Source organism: Falco punctatus (genome assembly GCF_963210335.1).
Source record: "Falco punctatus genome assembly, chromosome: 2".
NCBI classification, from domain to species: domain Eukaryota; kingdom Metazoa; phylum Chordata; class Aves; order Falconiformes; family Falconidae; genus Falco; species Falco punctatus.
Genome location: NC_137581.1, coordinates 98905249 through 98928771, shown reverse-complemented (window position 1 = coordinate 98928771; position 23523 = coordinate 98905249).

Genomic DNA, 23523 nt, shown 5'->3' with positions numbered 1-23523 from the left:
AGCATCACATGCAGTCTGGGACAGCCATTGGACAGGTCCCAGGTCCCTCAAGGGGCTTCTGGGAGCAGGTAAAGGGCAGGAGGGAAGGAGAGCTGGACCCCAGAGCTGGCAGACAGCCCAAGGGCACGTGTCCAGCTTCCACCACCCTGCAGTACTTCTGCAACCACAGCTCCCATGATGACAATTTCCCACACCTCTTCCAACGATGGAGGTGCCCTCCTATGGTGAGGTGTCTCTCTGCAGCCCCCAGGTCCTGGCCAACCTGGGCTGCCTGTGGCTAGTTGCCAGGCTGCTTTCCTAGGCCACAGCAGGTGCCTTATGCTGCTGCTCAGCTATTTTTTCTCACTTTACTACTGCTTCTTTCCTTTGTAATTCCTGAAGCAGTCTTTTCTGAACTCTGCAGGCTGTCCTTTTCCTCAGTGACCAGCAACTGACAATTAGTGGGTTGGTTTTTTTTCCCAACTTGTGCCCATATTTTCAAGACTTGTGCTATTATCTCATTCTTAAATCATGTATCATGACAAGAGACACCTGCTACCAAACTCTGGTTCACAGAGCCACTTTTCTAACAAGTTGACTGACCATGGCTAGACCATCACACATTTAGCATATGACAAAGTCAGCAAAATTTTCATCTGTGGCCTGTTACTAGCAAAGGAAATAATGTTCCTTCTAGATCACCATGATGCAACAGTAGACACCAGGTGACCTTCTTTCCGCTAAATGAAGAACTGTGCAGAAGTGCTAGCTAAATACCAGTAAGGTAATTTCTACATTATCACAGTACTCTTAGTTTGTTAGATAGCTCAGGTGGTTCCTGAACTGCATTTCATTGTGCAGTAAAGGTGTACTATAGTAATGTGAAAAGTATATCAGATATCCACTTACAGATGCTGAGATAACTGCCTGCATGGAATCAAATAGCTATACCTTCCAGATGTGTGACAAAACCATCATTTTCCTTAAGTGAAAAAAATGAAAATTACAGTTTCTGCAGGAATGTAATTATGTCACATTGTGCTATGATTGAGCTCATTTCTGGAAGTCAGAAAAGCCATGAGTATACATAATATCGTGCCTCTACTTACCCATACATCCACTGTGAATGAGTATACATTATGATTCTTAAATTTCATGAACCCAGTTATAATCACGTGTATATGTTACTCCACAATACAGTATTCAATTTCTTTTGTAATTAAAGAGGACAAGAAACTGGGTAATTTGAGAAAATTATCATCTATACTCTCCAGTATGGATGATCCCAGAAACAAGTGTGAATGTCTTCCCACACATGGGTTTCCATTGCTTGCGATTATCACAGACAGTAAACGCTAACAGAAAAATAAAGATGCAACTCTTCTTGTAAGTCCAGTTACTATTGATACTTAACACTGACTGTTGACCAGTAGCCTGTTTCCAGTCTTAGGAAAGCCTGGCTATATAAACCACAATAGCATACAGTACATTGGAGTTATACCTAACTGAAGAGATGTCAGAGTTTACACATTAGAGTTATGATTATGCATAAACTATATCTAAAAGCTTTATTCAAAACTGTATTCAAAGCTTTAACATGGCAACATTTAAAAATGAACATGAGAATAATTATTGGTTCAGAACACTTGTTTTCTTATCTCTCTTAATATGGTATAAATTATACACTTCAAAATAGCTGTTAAGTCAACTTCCAGATATAATGCCAAAATGAGATTTATCAACTGGACAGTAAACTAATTTCAAATTATTTATGGGAACTCAGTACATTATGAAATGTTCATACTGTATAACCACTTTATCAAGGCAAGCAATGAAGCTTACTTTCTAGCTTTTACATCAAGACACAGGAACTGTTCATGTGATCAAAAATTAATATTTACCTTGTATATCTCATACGTTATTCACAGAATATCATTCTGACCTAGTTATTGGAAAAGATGCAGCTATGCTGAGAGATTTAGGTCACTTGTCAGTTTAACCTCTTGCTGAGTACATCTGTTTAGAAGGGGTGGAGGGGGTGGTGGAGGTAATTTTGCAGTAGGATATTCCCAACAGTATCCCTATCCACCACTGAATTCTTCACTTACTCTGCCTCCTCAGCACAGGAGATGTAGCTGCTTCCAGCAGGACTGAGTTAGCTACTAATGGAAAAATTATCTTCATCATACAAGGCTTCCACCTGCTTTTTATGTCTTACTCATCACACCAGCTCTGGATATCTCTTTTCTTTGAAAACATGGTCAGAAGAGATGAGCAGCATTAATACACCAGAGTTCCTGAAATTTTAAATTGAATATCACCAAATCTTTGTGGATTGCATCTAGAGATCTAGGGAGTAGTCTGCAGACTCCATCTGGGTTACTTAAAAGTGATGTAGTGAAGGTGTGGCTCCTTAATATGCTTCCACTCCTGATGCTGATACTGAATTAATTGAACATTCACTTACTGTAAAAGTTTTTAGGTATTTTATAACATTTTACATATAGTATACTTCAGTTAAACATGCTGTCAGTGTTCATTATGGAGCCAGATCAGTGATGAAATAAAACATCAAGTTCATTTTGAATTTTGGGTACTGCAAAGAAGAAATTATTTACTGACATGATGCTTTCTTTCTTTCTTTCTTTCTTTCTTTCTTCCTTTCTTCCTTTCTTTCTTCCTTTCTTCCTTTCTTTCTTTCTTCCTTTCTTCCTTCCTTTCTTTCTTCCTTTCTTCCTTTCTTTCTTCCTTTCTTCCTTCCTTTATTTCTTCCTTCCTTTCTTTCTTCCTTCCTTTCTTTCTTTCTTTCTTTCTTTCTTTCGTTGTTTTTTTGGGTTTTTTTTGGTTTTTTTTTTTTAGTTTTGTACTCCTTTGAAGGTGAAATTGCAAGACTTAACAGGCTAGTTAATTAATTAGTACAAACTTCACTGCTGACTAACCACAGCTTGTTCACTTAAAGTAATAAATAAACTGAAAACAAATTACTGATTTATCTTGTTGAAATAGTTGTTTGTGGCACAATTCAAGTCTTGTCCATAGATAATTGGCCCTTTATAAGACAAAGAAAACTGTATTTTTCAACAAGTTTCAGTGATAATTTTCATTAAGGGCTAACATTTGTCCCAATTAATTATGCTGTCATCAGCTATGTATTGCATTAGCCACATGCTTTTCTTCTTGCCTTGCTAAACTGCCATACTGTTTTCTTTCATGTCTTAGTCTACTTGGAAATAAAAGAATCACATATGAAACCATTTATATATGTTTATACATATGCATATATATATGTAGCATATTTTGCCTAGAAAAGTACCTTTTGTCTTCTGTGAATACTTAGACTTTGGGCATTTATTTATAAAGAATCTGATTTGTCTTAGGGCTTTATCATTAGAAGACAGGAATGATTTTAAGACTCTCTGATATACTTTGGTCTGTCTACTGTACTAAGCTTTTTTTGCAAAGGGCTTTTGTCATAGCTGCTCAATGGAGTTTCATGTCACTTTTACGTGTGCTTTATAACAGTATTTTAGGTTGATGTAAAACGGAATACATATAGTGAATTTTTTGAGATTTTACTGTGTTAAGGTGTTATAAACTGAAGTCTTACAACATAATATCAACGAAGAAAAGCATATTCAATAAATAACAATACAAAATGTGTTCATAAAAAATGGCCAATACAATATGACAGCAGATATATACCTTCCAGGACTGATTTCCAACCTTTCTAAACACTAAAAATCAATTATAACATTTCTGAACTGTTCAACAAACCGTACCCCTATCAATAGTTTTATGAAGAGGGAACTAAAAAGGAGAACCAGTGCTGTTAGCAGAAGAACATAAATTATTCATATATACAAAAGTATTCAAATTAGAGAGAAACTACCTTCCAGATTTCAAAATCTGTAAAGAAACAGTTCATGAAATTACTGTCAGGTCATAAGGAATTGTAGTGTGGCTGGAGAAATTAAATAAAATCTGTATTAGCAAGTTAAAGGGAGGGAAGTTACATGAAGATCCCTCGGTTTAAAGCTTTCACAGCTCTTGTTCTGCCTATACATTAATGTTTGTTTCCTTTACAAATCTTGTTATGGTGTGCACAACACAAAAAGTAGAGACTAATTCTCACCTGTGATTGAAGCAGAACACAAGTGGAGAATTCACCTAAACCAAATATACTGTCACAGTATTCCTGAGTCTTGTATGGAGGCATAAATGAGAAAAAAGATTATCTTGATATTTTATATTTAAGAAAAACTGAAGAATATAAGTAGAAATTGTGATAAATGGAAATTAAATTAGATGGCACCACATTAAACAAGCTTGGTTTTTTTGGAAACAAAAATTCAGTCTCATTATTATATAAGCAAAGGAAAAACAATGGATCTGATTTATCTGATATTCAGTGAAGTGTTTAATGTAGTGCTATCATTAGCTGGGGAAGTTCTAGAAAAAATTAAAATCTATATGAATTGTAATGTAGACTTTCTATTTGTTTTGAATTAGACTATTCTAACTTCTGTGAAAGGATAGCAGTAGGCAAATCTTTAACAAAAATAAGAATTTTTAAATCCTACTTTATGATTAAGCAATAAGTAATATTACAGTATAATATGATATAAAAATAAGCAATATAGTATCAGGTAACAAAAATAATAACATTAATTAAAAATAATGCAATAGACTTCATTAATATATATATGCGTGTGTGTGTTTATATATATATATGTATGTATATATAAAGGAAAGGGAAATAATTAGTGGTGATGGACTTATGGATTCTTTTGTTACCCTCCAAAGATTAAGCAGCACCAGGGAACTAGCAGTAATTGTGTAATCTGAATTCACAGAGCACATAGACTATGTAACTCAGAGGAGAGGTCTGAGCCAATAAATACTGTGATCTTTGATGAAAAACAGTTCTCACCCTTATTAAGGCACCTATTTTTCTGAGAAGTATGCTAGGAACCTTTTAAAAGTTAAAAGCACAAGCTCTCATTTTATGCTGTCTCAGGAAGATACAAGGGATGTGTTATTTGGAGGATTTTTGTAAAGATGTTATTAACAAACTATTTCACATATAAATTTTGAAAATTGCCTGATACTAATCACAATAGCATGGTTTGCACTTTGGGGACGTATTTCTCTCAATAGCTAGAGCAATCAAAAAATGACAGGCATGATTAATGGTTAAGATTTTATAGTCCCCTTATGGTGAATCATATACAGCTTTTCTTTGATATTCATACTTTCTCTTAATCAAACCTGAAAATAGTAGGAAAGACTTATGTGACAGGTTGCAAGTTTCAGTGAACTTCAAAGGCAATCATACATGTAAAGGCAAGATTGTTGAAGAAACATTTTTGATGTGATAGCTTTCGGGACTGAAAGGCAATACTTTATAAAGGGAAGATAAAAGATATTTATACATGTAGTTGCATGAGTAACAGTGACAGAAGGAATTAGCTTTCAGTCAGTCAAGTAGTCTTTGTTAAAAAGAAGAATGAATACAACAAAGTATGATCTACTGGGTTTTGCATTTGTATCAGTTTCCTGTTCCTGGGACAGTTAAAATAAGAGAAATGAATGTCATCCAGCATCTTCCTAGGTAGTTTGAATAAGATAGGAATCAGGCCTGCCAACTGGTTATGCAAATTTAGTAGGTATTTTTTTAAAAGCACAAAAGCTACCAGTCCATATACAATTGCATGGGTTTTTTTTTCCTTTTTAAAGAAAATTGATCATTTTTACTAGCAAACAGATTGACCACAACATATTTAGATCAGTAGTAGATGTCCAACAGTAGAATTGACCGTCATAGTGGTAGAAGGCACAAGATCTTAGAATCATAGAGGGACTGAGATCTGGAAGACATCATATGTAGGATTGAGACATCTGAAGTCCCCTGAAAAAGCTCTGCATAACTACTTATCAGCTAGAAGTCTACAGATATTTCATGGTTTTGCCAGTAAAATTAATTAAAGGTAAGATTTTGCTGGAAATTCAGACACCTAGTTTTAAGAGTCCTTAATATAGGTATCTACATGTGGAAGACATCTCTTATCTACCATTATACTCAGTGAAAACTGTGGCAGGAAAACTGCAAGAATCCAAAGACATTCAGATGACAAAGTAGAGGTTCCTACTTTGGAATAAACTGACTAGCACTCTAATCCCACTGACAGTTGATTAGAGCCTATTATTGTAGCCTAGATACCCAGTTCACTTGTAGACAACTGAATTTAGTTGTCCAGCTGCAGAGCTGAAACCTACCTTTGCTGATAAACCTGTGTTTTTCCAAAGGCTAGAGGACCTGCAGTAACAAATTTTTTGAAGAGTTCAGTCTGTTTTCTACTTTAAAACCATGGACAATCCACATATTAAATGTCCTATTTCATTTATAAAAGGCTGCACAAACACTGGGAGACTGTCATATAATGCCCTGAGGGCACCAAGAACCCTGGATGTTCTTGCACAGCTTCCCAGGGCTCCTCCAACCTGCCCATAGTTCAGGACTCCATGTCAGTCCCCTGGGGCCGCCAAGCCCTGCCCAAGCAATGCCACAGCAGGGCCAGACTCCAGCTCCCCACAGCCCTGCCCATCTGCATATAGATTTCTGCGCTGTATACATTTCCTCCCTTAAAAAAAGGTGTGGTAATGGTCGGTATTCTCATGTCTAACCCATTTATGGAGCCCTAATAGAATGTCTTCCCCGCCTGCCCATCATGCAGCAGCTCTCAGGAGACAAATGCTACTTTCTTAACATGTAGAAGGAATCTTCTTTCCATTAACATGACATGGCTTGAGGGAAAAGATGTGCAAAAATCCCATTGCTCAGCAATGACAGGTTATCTCAAAATTTTAATAAGTGGAACCTCAAAACCATATAGGACTTGTTTTTCATATTTTCATATGAAAAAAAAATGGACCTGGTAATCTTTACTTATAATGTTGTTTACTAAAAAAAAATCTTGTTTTAAAATAAAATTTGAATTAAAGTTAAAATTAAATTTGCATTAAATATTTTAACCGTCAAGTTTAGACATGGACATTATCATAAAGTCTACTGCTGCATGAGCGTAAAATTTATCACTTACTGTGTTATGCCAAATTAATAAAAGTGTTTATGATAAAATTGCCCAGAAATCAGTGCTTAATCAAGTACTATATTTTAACTATATAATGATGAAAATATCAAATTTATATATATATAACCTTAACTGCAAGAAAAAAAATGCTCATAATGCAGTTTAACTTAATGATAGATTTTAGAAATTAAGCTTTAGATAATAAGAAATAATAATTAACTTAAAAATGTTAATAACAAAATGTTGTGAAAATACTGATATAAATTCAGTGGTTTTTATATAGACAAGCTATCATTCTCCTTCCGTATTTGCACATATTCAGGAAAGGAAAAGTGATATGTTTTTTGAAAGGTAGTTATTAAGTTACATTAGAATTATTCCTCCCTTTATAAACTTTATTGTAAAGGAGATATGCAACATTAAGTCTACATAATGTGTTAATACTTTTTGTGTATATATTAAATATATGTAATTTAAATTTAAACATCTGTTTTGTTTAGATAACACAGTCTACAAATTACACTATTATTTTACTATTCAGAACTGATTTCAGATCACGGTCTGTAGCAAAGGTGATATAAATGGAGATACAGAATGTTAGCTATGAATATATTACAACATGACACAATAGTACTGAAACCAATGAAAAACTCACACAGAGAAAAGATTAGCCCTTGAGAAAGCAATAAATTCTCTAAGTATGATTGAGAATAAAGAAATACCCAATACAAATATATAATAATGTAGAAGCAGAAATTTTAAAAAATCATATACAGGAGAAGTATGACATTCCTGTTTCCAATAAATACAGTGGTTACAAATGTTACCATATATTCATATATTTGTAGTCAATAAAATGATACAGAGTGAATTCTACTGGGTATAAAACTACAAGTAAAGATGGGAAAAGCCCAGGAAACACAATTTATCTATTTATGTTCTCTTTTGTTTACAAATAATTCTAAATTAAGGAGTTTTTAAAGATTTAGTATTACCTTTATTATTTTCATCAGTAATTCCTAGACATATTTCTGTTAGTATAATGCACTATGATACAAATCACCTGCACAGAATTGGTTGTTTTGGAAATGAAGTTTTGGATGAAAAATCTGTTTGTGTTTTTATAACTATGTATTTGCAGTATCAATGTATTGTAGAAAGATAAAGCACATGTAAAGCCTAACACATTATGAACGTGATATGATGCTTAGCTTTTTCTTTCTAATAGCTTACTAAATTAATTAAAAAGACTATATAAATATATAAAGAATATTACTATGTAAACTATGTTTCTACAGGTGACAAACAAAACACACAAAATAACCTGAGAAATATATAATTACAGTAAAACTAGCCAGCAACTTGGAGTCAGAAAAAAGTACTGAAAAAGTAGTTTAACCCATCAGAGCATTCCTTGCTGAAGGGTAATTTGGTGACAAAGGGGTCATGAGGTTGGTTTGAAAAAACAATAATCTATCTAAAACACACATTTCCCTAACTATTCATAGGTATATGTTATTTTTCCATTGCTTGCATATTCTCTGGAATATGGAAAGGGGATATTAGATTAGATGAAAATTTTCACTTTGGATTGAGAGTCAGTATTTTTGTATTGAAAAGAACATGTCAGATCCCTAAGCTATTGCATGTGGTTTTGGTTTGAGTACAGTTCCTACTTGTATTATTTTAAATTATATAAACTCATATCATGTAGGTAGAATCACTCAACAGTTATACTTTTTTTTTTCCTGAGAACTTGCGATTATAACCAGTCTCATTAATGAGCAAATTATATATGACTGGCCCTATGAAGTCCTCTATTAAATGACACAGTAAAGACTTTTAATTATGTGTTTGCTCTTTAATAATATGCCCATATTTATCAAACTTTCTTTACATGCACTCTGGAAACATACTTGGTCCTAAAAAAACCCCAACAGTAGTCATGTTGTATTCGGCATAATCATTTTTTATAGTCTCCAAATGACACAGTTTAAAAGTAGAATGAAGAGGGGTAAGTGGCAAGAGTAGTAAAAGAGTAATTTTGTTTGTGACTATCCATGTTGATTATTTGATTAATGGGAACATGTCAAATGAGGAACACAGAGAACTGGATGTGCAGATAAATGTGTTCTCTGAGATATAACTGAAATCTACTCTACAGTAGTTTCTTTCAGTTAAGTCTGTGACTGTGGAGTGGTCCATTTTCCTGAGCTCATCTGCTAATCTTCAAAGCTTCTTGCTTTCTGTGTATTGTTTGTTTTGGTTTTTTTTTTCAATGGAATTGTTATTTCAATTGATGAATTCATGAAACATGAAGAAACGATGATCTCCCTCTTTACCTAAGGTTACTCCTGCTAAAGCACCAATAGTCTCCACAAAGAATCAAAAGCTGTGCCAATAAAGACATTACAGAAAGAAAACAGAGAAAGCAGCCTTTCTAGCTAAAGTATCTTAAAGCAATATCCAAAAAGAAGGAGAAAGGAAGGAATATTCCCATCTTCCTTTTAGTTTTGTTTTTATCTTTCATTGCATCTTGGTCATTGTATGTATATATTCCTAAGTCTCCTTCTTGGCAATGATGCTAGACAATGATGCTAGATTCCAAACAGAAGTAAGTAGTATAATATAGACTATTGATGTAGTCCTATGCAGATGGCATCATCTATTTACTGTATTTGCATATGTTCAGTTCCTGTTTTGCCGAAAAGAGGAAAGACAGAGTTATTAAAGCTGAAAAGATCTGCAGACAAAAAGCAAAAAGAATGGCTTTGCTTTTTGAGGTAGTGCATGTGTAAGGATTAGGATGAAAAAGTCATAGAGAACATAACAAATTTTATTTTCCCATAATGAATACACTGCAGATTATGGGCACAAATTGACTGTCTTGAAATAATTTCCATTCTGTGTCATAAGTGCCTCCCTTTCCCCTGTAACAGAGAGCTCTGAAAAAAAAAGACAGCCTGCAGTATATATTGCCAAAACCAGAGCCTAGGTCATGGACCAGTCAGAGCAATTCAAAGGAGAAAATGTTTAGTTCTCAAGAGACCAATGAACAGCTTCAGGTGAAAGATAACGTAGCTAGTTGGTTGGTTAAGTAGCCCATTCTGAACTGACACCAGACTCATCCCTGCTAAAAACACTTAACAAAAAATTTAATTACTGATGGAGAGTGCTACTGCATTTTTTTTCAATAGCCACACCAGCAAGAGAGCTGGTGAACTGCAATGATTTGAAGCATTGTGTTTTGCTGCTGTTTATGTTGTACAAGGCCCAATGGATGGAAACCAGGACAGTTCAGATGAATTAAATGGTATTAATTAAATGGTTCTGGGTTTCATTATGATATTTCCTATAGAATTTGCCACATTATTGCCCTGTCATATAAACAAGACTTCTAGAGTTTTCCAATCTCATCCCCGTTAGGTACTAGAGATGGTATTGGTTGGATGTTTACCTTGGTGATACATGAGGTCACATGCCTTGTCTTTCTCACAGCTGTGTATCTACTGAACTGTAACTGTGATTGTTTATGCTTTTGTTAATTCCCAAGTCTGTATACTTCGTTGTATATTCACGGATTCCTGTGTGACCATTTAATGCAGAATATTAAAACAACTTTAGGAGCAGAGCTCAAGATCCATAGCACTCCCCCTTTAATCCCTGGAGAAAGTATCTTTATTAGTGGGATATATTTGTACTTAACCTCTCATTCACTGTTTTTTCCCAGCCATTTTCTTACGTATTTTTTCATGTAGTGATTCATGATCAATAGCAGAGTTTTAAGTCTGATTCTAATCTAGATCTTTTATAGACTTTACAGAGATATGAATAAAAATCTCTTTAATTAACAACAACAACATGTATTCTAATTTTTAAGGAATAGTGTATTTAATTTCACTGAATGTGATAATCTCCTTTTCCTTCACAAGCTCTAACTGAAATGAACTGACCCTTTTTCTTGTATCGCATTCAGTGATCTCTACACATACTGGATGTAGTCCAGACACATTTAAAAGACTAAAATAGAAATTGGTTTGGGGGTTTAAACACCTATGAATTATGACAAAACTTAAACAGATCTTTTGATCGTACTGGAAGCCAATACCTAAGTGCTGAGCATGCTTTAAGGTTCAAAATGATCCTAATTTAGCTGACTGATTTTAATGATTAGGTAAAACATGGTGTAAAGAAGCACTCTATAAAATACTCTGAAGGACCAAGATTAAGATTTGTGCTGTCTAACGCTAGACACTAGAATGTGTCCAAATTTCTAATTTAGTAATTTTCAGCCTTTTTGTTATAATCAAAGATAATAAATAGGCACTATCAGGGCCTTTTAGAAGTACCTGGCTGATGTGAGATTTGCACTTAAAGATGACACCAGCTGAATGCCAGAAGAAAGAATCTTCTTCTTTCCCCTGGCATTGCAATTATCAGATTATTATTATGTTTGAAATATGCTTCATCTGGTATTTAAGTGGCCTGTCAGCCTTTATACTTACAAGTTTCTGTACTTTCCCACTATTTTCACTAACAAGAACAAATAATTTTAGCTTGCAATTTTTGAATATGCAGATAGGAAAATTACTGGAATAAACTTCAACTCCTTTGAGAACAGGTTTCCCAGTTAGGCTGTGGACCCTCTGGCCCTGGGGATTTTTAGAACTCAGCCAGACAAAGCCTTCAGCAGCTTGAGCTGAGCTTTGAAATTAACCCTAGTTTGAGCAGGAGGTAGGATTAAGTGACCTTCAAAGATCCCTCCCAACCAAAGTTTTTCTGTGATTTTGAGAATGTCAGCTCTAGTAAAAAGATCCCAAGGGTGTCGACTAATAAAGAGCAAAAAGGATGAAATAGAAGATAGGACTTTTGCTGCATAATTATTTTCATAAAGCAGAATATTTATGTAGCTTTTCTTCTGTCTCCCTAATGTCCGAAACATTCTACTGCCAGTGAAACAAGAAACTGATAAAATTACAATTTTAGCTATAGAATATGGCACAGAATGAGATTAGATATATGCTAATTAAGTCAGTTATGTTTAAAGGCTTTCTGCAGTGTGTTGAATGTAATTTGAAAAGGAAACTTCTCCTCTTTGTTCTTTTCTGTGAGTCCTCATGAACAGAAGAAAGGATTTTCATATAGGTTTTTATTCTTTTAGTGGGGGAAGAAGGGGAAGGATTCAGTTGCAGATTGTAGGGTGGGTGAAATTTCCATAATTGACAATGTAGTATTAAAAAAATCTAGATATTAGACTTTAAAAAGTGTCTTATTCTTAATCTATGAAAAAATATGCCAATTAATATTTTTTTTTTTCTGAAACATGAAGATGCCAATCTATTTATTTTGAGATTGTAGCAATTTAAAATAAATCAATAAATAATTATCGGTTGCATTTCCAAAATTTTGACATCTTGCTTTTGATTTTTAAATTTTATTTTTTAAATACATAATGTTATTTAATATTTTAAACTAGTTTAACACAGCCACAAATTGTATTACAAGGAGAGGCTGCATCCTGCTGAAATTTCATATCTTTAGAGAATAGATATTCCTATCACTTCAGTCACTCCTTGTTATGAAGTATTCAAAAATGGAAAGCTAAGACTTGATTCAGTCTATCTATAGGTATTTAGTATCATCCTAGGAAAGACTGAAAGAAGCTGGGAAATGTGGAATTTCAGTTGATGAATTTTCCACTAGTAATACTGTGCTGAAGGGCTTCAGGGAAGCAGAAAGCAACAGAAATTGTGGAAAGACTATTTAACTATTACCTGAAAATGAACTTGACTGAAAAATTAACTTTTATTTTCATCTGTGAGTTTTTGGTTGTTTTTGTTGTGGTTTATTTTCCAGCCCATCTCTGAAAGAGAACAGGGGAGCAGGAGAGGCAGTGAGGGGAAGAGAATCCAGGTACATAAATATTCCACCTTTGATGATCAGAATCTATGTCTGAATCCAAGAGCTAGGACTTGGACACTTTTTATGGGTAACACATTGCAAATAAATTCAACACAACAGAATTTCTAAGCAGACAATCACATTCAATAAAGTTATGCAGCTCTGGGTCCTAATGAGCATACACTGGTGATTACCAAATAAACAGTTAGGAACTCTTGCCATATGGAAAGTTATCTTCAGTGTTTACAATGACTTCACCCAGCTGTCACGGCAAAGTGGCCAGCAGTAGAATTACTCTCTTTTCAATCTGTCAGGAAACTTCAAAGGCAAGATACCATCAACATGGATTATTGTTTTTCAGTATTACACCCCATAAAGATAAGAAGCTGTTGCAGTCACATTTAAAGTCTTATAAATTCTTAGAAGTCTCATATATATATATATATACATTAATCATTACTTTGAAAGAAAATGGCAGAGAGAAATACAGAAGACATAATACTGATTGTATGTTACATATAACTTCTCTGCATACTCACCAAAAATTATTTGGCTAATCTTTGAGTGGCCACATGTTACATCCCTATGTAGCACCCTTGGTACATAGGTCACAAAAGACTTGATGGAGATTCCTTGAATCAGGGGTACTTTGTTGCCACAAAGGCATAGATTTTCAGCATTAGAAAACACCCTCTAGGCCAATAAAGGGGACTAACACATTTTTAATTCCTGGCCTCAAGTTGTTCAGGGTTGCTTGTCTACACTGGCAAAATTTAGTTTTGTGGCAAGACCAGTATGAGTTCACATTAGAGTAAAAGAGGTCACAGTGAGAGAGTTAATGAAGGGTGGTAGGGCTGCAATAGTCCGGGAAAAGTGGGTAGGGGTGCTCTGGAGGCAAATAAAGATATAGTTAGAAAGGAGTCGGTGGCAGTTTTGTGGCTGTTGTAGTTATAGTAATAATGCAGCTTAAGCAGTGTTAGGTGACTGAAACAATTGGGCTGATGTGGCTTCATGACCTGTAGGAACCCTTAGGTAGCAGACAGAGCTGTCACTTTCTCAGTCTTGCTCCCTTCTTTTATATTTTGTCTCCTATTAAGATCTGTCTATTTGACAACCTGCCTACCCTGTGGCTTGCTACTATAGCCTGTTGCTTACTTGCCTGCTGCTGTGAGCTGCTTTGATCCTTGCCCTGGAAGGCATATTGGCAATAAAATGTTATTTTTTGTAATGGTAAAATCATCAGAAATCAAAAGAGAGGGTGGTAGGAAAAAAAGAAGCTACAAAAAACCCTCAGGAAAACTGGAAAATAAGAGGACTATAGAATTACTACACGAAGTGGGACCTACCTATTAACATTTGTTAATGCTCTATCATTAGTTCAGGATATAAGAGAGAAGGGCATGCTGGCAGCCTATCTTCCAAGAGCTATCTCTTACTGGGAGCTCATTGCTTGTTCTGTGAAGGTCTGCAGATAGACCCCTGGGCTCTGGCCTGAGATTTGGCTACCCGTACAGCTGTGAGTGTCTGGGCAGGACATGCAAAATTGCTGGGCATTACAAATAACAGAGTGAGCAGATAATAAAATTATAGATGGTGGTGTGAAAAACTGATGGATTTCACAGGTGCTTAAAGGGAAATCATGTGAAAGAGAGCCAAACTTCACAGATATTTGGAGAACAGGATAAAGGGTCTTTTGGAGAACAGTGTCTTGCAAGGCCAGCAGTGCCTGAACAACTCCATCAGTAATATGGTGCATGGATGAGATGGTCTAGGTAACGGTATAAGAAGTGCCAAACTCAGGTACAGACTTAGCGAATCTTGGATTACTGGGTAAAGTATTAAGAAGGCAGGGAGGTGGTGTGTATCTGGAAAGAAACAAGGGCAGAGAAGGAGGAGATGTCAACGGGAGAAGAACAAGCCTAGAAAAACAGAGGGGATAGAAGGGACCAGCTGGTTGGTCTTGTGTGAGATGCAGTCCGTATATTTTTCTGACAGAGCCTCACATCTGCACCACTCACTGCAAACTGTCCTGTCTTCATAATACACTGTAATCCTAATGATTTTCCATGCCAATGGGATTTCTAGTCTGCATGTGGAGGAACACATGCATGGCTTGATTGCGAACGGCAACATGAGCTATCCAGTGAGGGGGTTGAGAACTGGGTGCCTACAACTGCAGAGACCAAGGTATGTGTACCAGCTGCTGGACAGACCAAGCACCTACAGACAGCTAACAAAGAAATTCACGTGTGTCTGTGCACCTGTGTATGTAGCCATAGCAAATTCTCTTTGATCACAGGCAGGGGAAGAACTGACATGCAAGACGGTATTTGGGCTACCATTTACACGTTATAACTTCAGTTGGTTTGTTTACTGCAGATGGATAGACAAATCGAGTTTTTAAGACTGTTAGAGTGATGCCTAGGAAATTCTGTATCTGAAAGTTCCTTGGACTGCTGTCTTCTTCACCAAGCAGACTAGTTTTGAAACCACTGTTCTTTTCCCCTTTCTGCCTTTCTTTTTTCCCTTTTTTCAAGCTAAAGTGTTGAACCTACTCTCGTTCCACAACATGTAGATTTTTCTTAAAAAGCATAAATAACATATCAGTAGCTATTTCACAGACCTGAAAATGTTTTAAATCTCTTTGAAAAACACTTAACAACATAAACTAGAATGTCTTTAACATAAAATGAATTAAAGATCGCAGTAAAATAATAAATTAACATCATCCTTAAAACCAGTAGGTATTCTTATGTGGTTCTAATTCTGAAAACTTTATTTCTACAGAAGGTTGGAAGAGGAAAGCAATTGTGATACTATAAATGCTGTTCTACTTTCAGTGACAAATAATCAAAAAGAAAGTTGTTGGTTTGTTGTTTTTTTTTTTTTTTTTAAATTAAAAGAATTAGTTAGACTTTTAGACAGGGAAAGGAGAAAAAATCAAAAAATCCATCACGGAAACATATTAGAAGTGCAATGTATTTTTCCTTTCTCCCTTACCTCCAAAAGAAATAAATTAGAAAAAGAAGAGAAAAAAATAAGAAACAGTATTGTCCTTAATAATAATGCATACAAATAATGGACATGTTCAGCTGAGAAACATTAAGAACATCAGTGATGTATTTCTTATGAAACTGCTTTCCTGCTAATGAACTTCCAATTGACAAAATTCTTACTACTAGTAGTAATAGATATAGAAACCAGTGGGTAAAAATACTTTCTCATTGGTTTTGCAATATCATTTTCTAGACTGATCTGTACTGTAAACTCACATAATTCTCTGTGATCATGATTTTTGATACATTAGAAATTAATTTCCATCATCAGTTACAAAATTTATATTTCTTTTTTCAGGCTGATCTTAAAAATTGAGTTATTAGCAGAAAGGAGATCAATAACTTCAGGTCACTGTCCTTTACAAACTTTTCATGGGTGACTAACAATCGATAAGTCAGAGAAGAACCTGTTCTATCATAGGATGTAAAAGGTTAATGTTATCCTCAAGACCCCAATTCATTTAATTTAACACAAATATAATTTTGTAAAGGTTATGGCAAAATGCTTCTCATAAACAAGAACTTCTAGTTTTTCACAGAAAACTATGGGCCTAAACAATATAACTTCAACTGATTAAAAAGGTTTTTGGTTTACAACACAGAACACAATATGTATCACACTGCTAGTGAAGTTTTATTTAAAAGTTTTGTGTGGGCATTGTGCTCTTCTTCACATAAAAAAATCCCTCTGAATGATTTTGGCAATTGTAAAATAATTCGGATTCCCCAAACCCTATCCCAATAAAATGACAGGTATCCTTGGCTGTAGCTACTTCCAATTCCTCTTTCTACCATTAGATTTTTGCTTTGCTAACTTCTAACAAATAGAGCATTATCTAAGATCCCCATCCCTTTATTTCGCTTCTACAATTAAATTCTGAGAGTTTAGATTGCTCTGAAAAGTCTAGTGCTGACCTAGTTCCTTGTAGCACCAAGTTTTTATCCTCACTCTGGTTTTAGTACAACTTGAAGAAATTAGGACCAGGTTTTTCTTTGTGGCCTTTTCCAGAGTCAACTAATCTTCACCCTCCTCTTCTTCCTCTGTTAATAAATTAGATTGTTTAGCTGTGAATAAAGACTTGCTATGAGAATGAACAACTGAAATCAGTCACCATTATACATGATATGTATCACTGATTGTGTGTTTGCAGGTTTGTGATTTCAATACTAAAAGATTTTGATGGCGTTATTACTGCAGCCTGCACTGCACAGAGCTGCTGGCTTGTTCTTGTACCACCTCAGGCATCACATGAGTAAATTCAAACTCATTATAGTCTTGCTACCATAAAAGAGAAGGGAGTAAAATAAAATTACATTGTTATATTACTTCCAAAGAGGCTTGGGAATATTTTATATTGATGTATTTCTATAGAAGAGGAATACTTTTAAGAATTTTCCTTGGAGGAAGCTGAATTTTGGAGCTGAATTTTAAAATTCATCTGCGTTCATTATTACACAAGAGAGGGTTTGCTCACCTCCGCACAATAAACTAAGGTTCTGTTTAGATGGTTAACTATATCATCATAAGGAGATAACCCTGGCTCCTAGTGTTCCAAGCGCTACAGAGTTCATCCCCATTTAGGGCTAGCTTCCTTAGGAGCAGATTGGCATGTACAAGCTTCATAACACTTGGCCCAGGTTACTTCTGGGTCCCATAGGATAGTCCTGTGACTTCTGTGAATAATCTGCTCATTGTAAAATGAATAATCTTTTTAAAGGTTAAGATTTCATTAATGTTAAACACGTAAAATGACATTTTGAGTGAATCTTGCTCTCCTATTTTATTTATAGATATACACGTGTATTAGTATTTGTTTAAATGTATTACAGAACTGTACAGAAAACTTAAAATATTTTTAAGAGAAAGATTAATTTTCTGTAAAGCCCAGTCAATCTCATTCCTTTTCCAAAATTTTAATTCAGCTGTGTAGTAATAAATAACATTCTACTTCATTTTTGTGAAAAGCATCCACTCATACCCACCAGTTTCAGGTACCTTTCACATGTTTTAAAGCTAAACTCTGAGTCCTTTCCTCAGAGCCTAGTTTTACTGTTCCCTTTATGCTGACTTGTCACAGAGGTACAAAGTTTAAGCAAATGTCTTTTCTCCAGTACATCTGACATTTATTTTGTTCACAAAGAGAGTCTGGTAGTTTGGACTGACAACTGCCCATGTGGGAATGCCAGAAGAAATTTACTGTAAGCTTGAAAGTTACTATGTTTAGAAATAATGTTAAAAGTTGTTTAAGCCTAATTGCATGAAGTAAAAATTCAAGTTGTATTTGTACTTTGTTTTACATATTCACATTTGTCTGTGACAGAAAATGCACCTGTAACTCCTCTGAAGTGACTATCACAGAGTGCAGTATGTTCCAAAGCGAAGTCTCAACACAAAATCAATTTTTTTTCGTAAGAATAAATATATGCACAAATATAGACACTTACACACAGGTAGCCTTATAAACTAATACCACATTTTAAAGAGAAACAAAAGAAAAATACATTATAAAATTGTTCATAGTCCACAGATGAAAGTATTCAGCAAGATCTTAAAGCCTGAAGCCTAGGAGAGTTCTCAGTTCCCTCATATAAAATGACAGATAAGGTTTTCTTATGTAGAGCAGGTTGCAAAGATCAGCAAAACTGAGTTTGAAGGAGATGAGCTGTGGCATTTTATCCAAGTAATACTACATAGCCATTACAGGCTAGTAACAAAATTTTCCAGGCCTCAGGAATGAAGCTTGTCAGGCTTCATTTGCTTGAACTTTCCTTGATATTCCTGGATCTTTGATCTCGTACCTGCAACCAATTTATTTATTTATTTATTTTTAAATGACTGGGTAGCTATGGGTACCAGTATGGAAAAAACATAGTTTTTATACAGATAGAAGCCACAAGTAGTTGTTCTTTGCAAATGAGATATTTATGACTATTATAATGATAGTGTAGAAAGAAACAGGCCTAGCATGACAGCCGAGGCTTTGAGAAGTGGGGAAATAGGATGCAGCATAGTGCAACAGGGGATAAGGGTCACAGGCTGACATTGGAGGTGGTTGGTTAAAGAAATGTAGATCTAGAAGCTGGACAAAACAAGTTTGAAAGTAACAAAGACAACAAAGAACAAGTGTAACATCAAACGCACCATATACAATAAATTTATGCATAGTTTGAAGTTGCAGATTGATGAAGAGAGGGCTGTGGAACTTTATTAGAAAACAGACTCCAGCAAATCCTAAAAAGAAGAAAGAAAAGGAGGAAGACAAAAGTAGGCAGAAGAAGAAATGTATCACTCTTGCTTTTTCTGAAGTGAAAGTGAAGAACTTGGAGCACAGGTGACCTGCTACAACCATTATCTATACCCAGCCCTGGTCCCCCAGTGCCCCTGCTTGCTTGAGGAAGATTGGTGCTGTAAGTCTCAGAGTACGAAGGGTTATTGAAAAAGAAGAACATAACACATAATAAATGCAACTGTTATTCTTATTACTACAATTATTATGCTGAGGGTGGGGGTGTTCTGTAACTTTATTTCTTAATTTTACTTCTTTTTTTCTTTTGCAATATTGAAATCTGGATAAAGATTCATTGATTAGATTGTTAAGATTTATGTGGTACTAAAAGTCAGATATTTGGCTTTATGTATAGAGTATATTTCCTTTTTGCTCATAGCAATACTTTATGCATAATGCAACTGGAATTCCAGTAGCATGTATTGCTATTTTGCATTTACTTTGCTGAAAGTTTGCATTTTATGCAAAGTCAATAGATGACTAGGAGCAGCCTGATGGGTATGACAGTAATATCCTTTCTGCAGCTGAACAGGCATCAGACAATGCTTTTTGCCTATGACATGAATAAGAAATATTTCACAGAAACAAAACCAACAGTATTTTTGGAACAGATATGTCTGCCTTAATGGTCTCAGTCAAGCATTCAAACTTTATTGTGCCAGCTTTAGCTATAGTACTTTTACATGCAAGATAAATAAAGGCTAATAATAAAAATACATAAACAAAGGCCACATTATGTTGTCAGAATACCTTTGAAAATTGTTTATGTGCCAGGCAGTGTCTCAGAGAATATTTCTGTTAAGAAAAGAGCTGTTGTATTAATTACATCATTCACTGAGTGTTCCTCAAAACGTTCAGACAAACAAAAAGATTCCTATCTAACTTAAAGAAGTTTAGATTGGATTCTGAAACAAAGATTCTTTCTAAACATAAACACATAATGCCACTTCAGATTTAGCAGGGTTCCTTGGCAGTCCAGCAGCTGCCCCATCCAGAATGACAGAGCTGCCTATAGGTACTCTGCTGTATCTTGTCAGCTCCATGTAGATGTCTCCGTACCTTCAATAGCAAAAGATACCAATGTTTAGGTGATGATTCCTAAATGTCTGACTTCTAAGATGCCATACAGAGATAAGAAAATATTCCCTTTCCATTTCCCAAAGTTGTTTACATGTTATAATATTTTACATTAAATGTTATAGCAACATTTGGATAAGAACCAGTGATGGTATGGATGTAAGTCACAAAATAATCACACAATTATTTAAAGTGGTACTCCTTCCTATAAAAATAATTTAATCTTTTGGTCAATCAAATTCTTAGCACTGGATCAATGTATTGGAATCAAACTCCTCATACTCAGCAACTTCTGTTCTTGTACTTCAGGCCAGTCAATTCAATTAAAATGGTCCCACTATGTATGATTAAAAGTCCTTTGCAGACATTGACTATGCTTACTGGCTGGACTAACATGACCACATTGTCAAATATCCTACAGATAGTCTTCTGTTTTCCTGTTCCATTTATTGATGTGCTAGCTATTTTAACTTGAGTATTTTAAAACATATATGCTGACTTAAAAGAGGTAATCTTGTGTTCTCCACTGGGAGGGACCTCTCCATGGACAGAATCTACAGAGTGTTGTGCAGAAATCCATCCAGAGTCTGTCCCATGCCACATGAAAGCGGGGTGTCCAGCATCTGAAGGAATGCAAAATTTACTTGCTATCTATATTCTTCTTTTTGTGTTATCTTATTTAAACAGCTATTTTAATATGCCATTTGTTGCCAGGCCTTTTCTTACTGGGAAACCCTACACCATCTCTCTCTCCCCTCACCCTGCTGAGGATCATCTTGTTTACTGGATTTTAAAATATTTGTGTTTATGTACCAAAATGGAAGATAATGAAAAAGTGACCTTATCACACGCTGAGGCATCTCTGTTTAATTTTAATTTTTTTCTGTTATGCCTGCACAAGTATAGAAGAGACCTGGATGACATCCATAATAATGTCACTGAATGCCTTCTTAAGAATAAAAAGTATGACAGCATTGTAATAAACAACATTTTACATTCTTTAAGATCAGAAACCCGATCAGCCAGTTTCAAACTTTAATAGTATACTTTTCTGGTAAAGTACAAGAAAGATAACTGCATATGCATCAAATGAGTGGATTACAACTCTTCAGAAGCTAAAGTTCATCTCTGCAATTAAATCAACTCTGATAAAAACAGCAGCTTTGTAGAAAGGTCATACATGAATGCTGGGAGGCTGCAATTCAAAGCATCTAAAATAAACAGCAAATAAACTGCCTAAAGCTTGTAAATCTAGTCCTTCCTGCATATCTGCTGACAAAGCCAAGATGTTATGAGAAGGAATTTTTAAAATAAAATTGAAAAGGAAGCAAAATTATATTGGCAGATTATTTGCATTGAAGATGCTTAGTGAAAATCATGTTTGTGACAGAAGTTCAGTTATATTTTTCATCATATTTTTTTGGTTTTTTTTTCAAGAAAACACACCTGTTTCCAAGGTTAATGAATCTGGAAATGAATATTCATATCGTCAGGAAAACAAAGAACAGGTTTTACAGAAGATAGCATCTTAAATGAGAAAAGATGAAATGTAAGATTACAGTTTAAATAAATGTGCCAGGTGAAAATGGGGACAGAACTCATGTGTCTAAAAACATGATACATTAAAGCAAGTTACTGTAAAACATTTTTGCACAATACAGTATCCAAAATAAAAAGTTTTTTTTAAAAATGCAATTACTTTTTATTGAACAGTAATAGCTTTCATTACTCATTGAAGGACTTGCACCAGCCTTTGAGAGGAAAACAAAGGAATATATTTGTTCACCTTTGAAAATGAAGAATTCCTTAAATTGTTTATGTCGTCAAGAAAATCAGTAACAACTTGTCCAAGATTTAATAGGAAAGAATTCTGGGGAAACTGGGATGCAAAACTGCTAGAGAACATATAGCTTAATTTTCATCCGGCATTTTGCAGGAGATAACATATTATGCAGAAGCATATCTAGAATACAAATAATGAAAAAATAATTTTTTGCATTAAGGATATAGTGTGTAGATATGTTAAATTAAAAAAAAAAAAAAAATCTAGCATCCTGTAAAAAAAAGAATCTGAAATGTCTTGTTTAATTTTAGAACAAATCTGTACATATATAGAGTTACAAGGGAAATATCAGGACCTGTGGTAAATGTTGCTGGCTCTTTCCCTTGCCCTCTTTATACCACCTCAATCTTTTCTGAAAAGTTGAGTCTGGCGATCATGTGCAGTGGTATGAATTTTCACTATTGTGACCAACAGTTAAAAGTTGTTCTGTGATATAAGTGAGCCTACCAGATGGGATGCAAAACATTAGTGGACCAACAGAATTTCTTTACCTGTTAGTTGACTCGACATTTCAGTTTTTAAAGCATTTTTTGTTATAGTTTATTTTGTTTAAATAATTTGTCTCAATAAAACATGCTTAAATAAACTATCAATATTTTATAGAGATTCATTTTGCCCTCAAAGTATAATGTTCTGTGATGAAGTTATTCTTCTCATACTTCCTTCAGTTTGTAATTAAAAATATAATAAGGCTTACAATTACTATCAGATTTTGTTAGTGTTGACTACTATTACTCAATCTTTTGATTATATATATATGTATATATATAAAACAGTTATACAGTCCAAGAGGTGGGTGACCAGTCTATCCATGATCAGAATCTGCTTTAAAATAATTTAAGAAAAAATATAAAATATTTCACAGTGATAAAAAGACAAAGGGGAGAAAAAGAGAAAAATAGACAAAAGGGAGAAAAAGGGGAGAAATATGTATCCTTTTTCTCCCCCCTCCCCTCCCTCCAAGTGTAATTGTGAATGGTCTCATTAAGCATAAATGGTTCATAAATGAATATGTGGTTCAACTTACCCTGTTTTCACTCTTCTCTTTTTATCCTTTTTCTTGATTTCTTATTAAGGAATAACTAACCTAAGTCCTAAGACAGAGCCTTAATCAGCTGTTATTCTCCTGTTACTGGAACATCTGAATGACTACTATTAATCATACCAACTAAACAAATTTGTTGCAGCCCTTGGGGAAATGAATGCAAAAGTAACTCTCTGTTCTTTTCCATGCTTGTTTGATTTGGTATTTTCAGTACTTCTCAAATTAAAAAATACATGGATGGTAT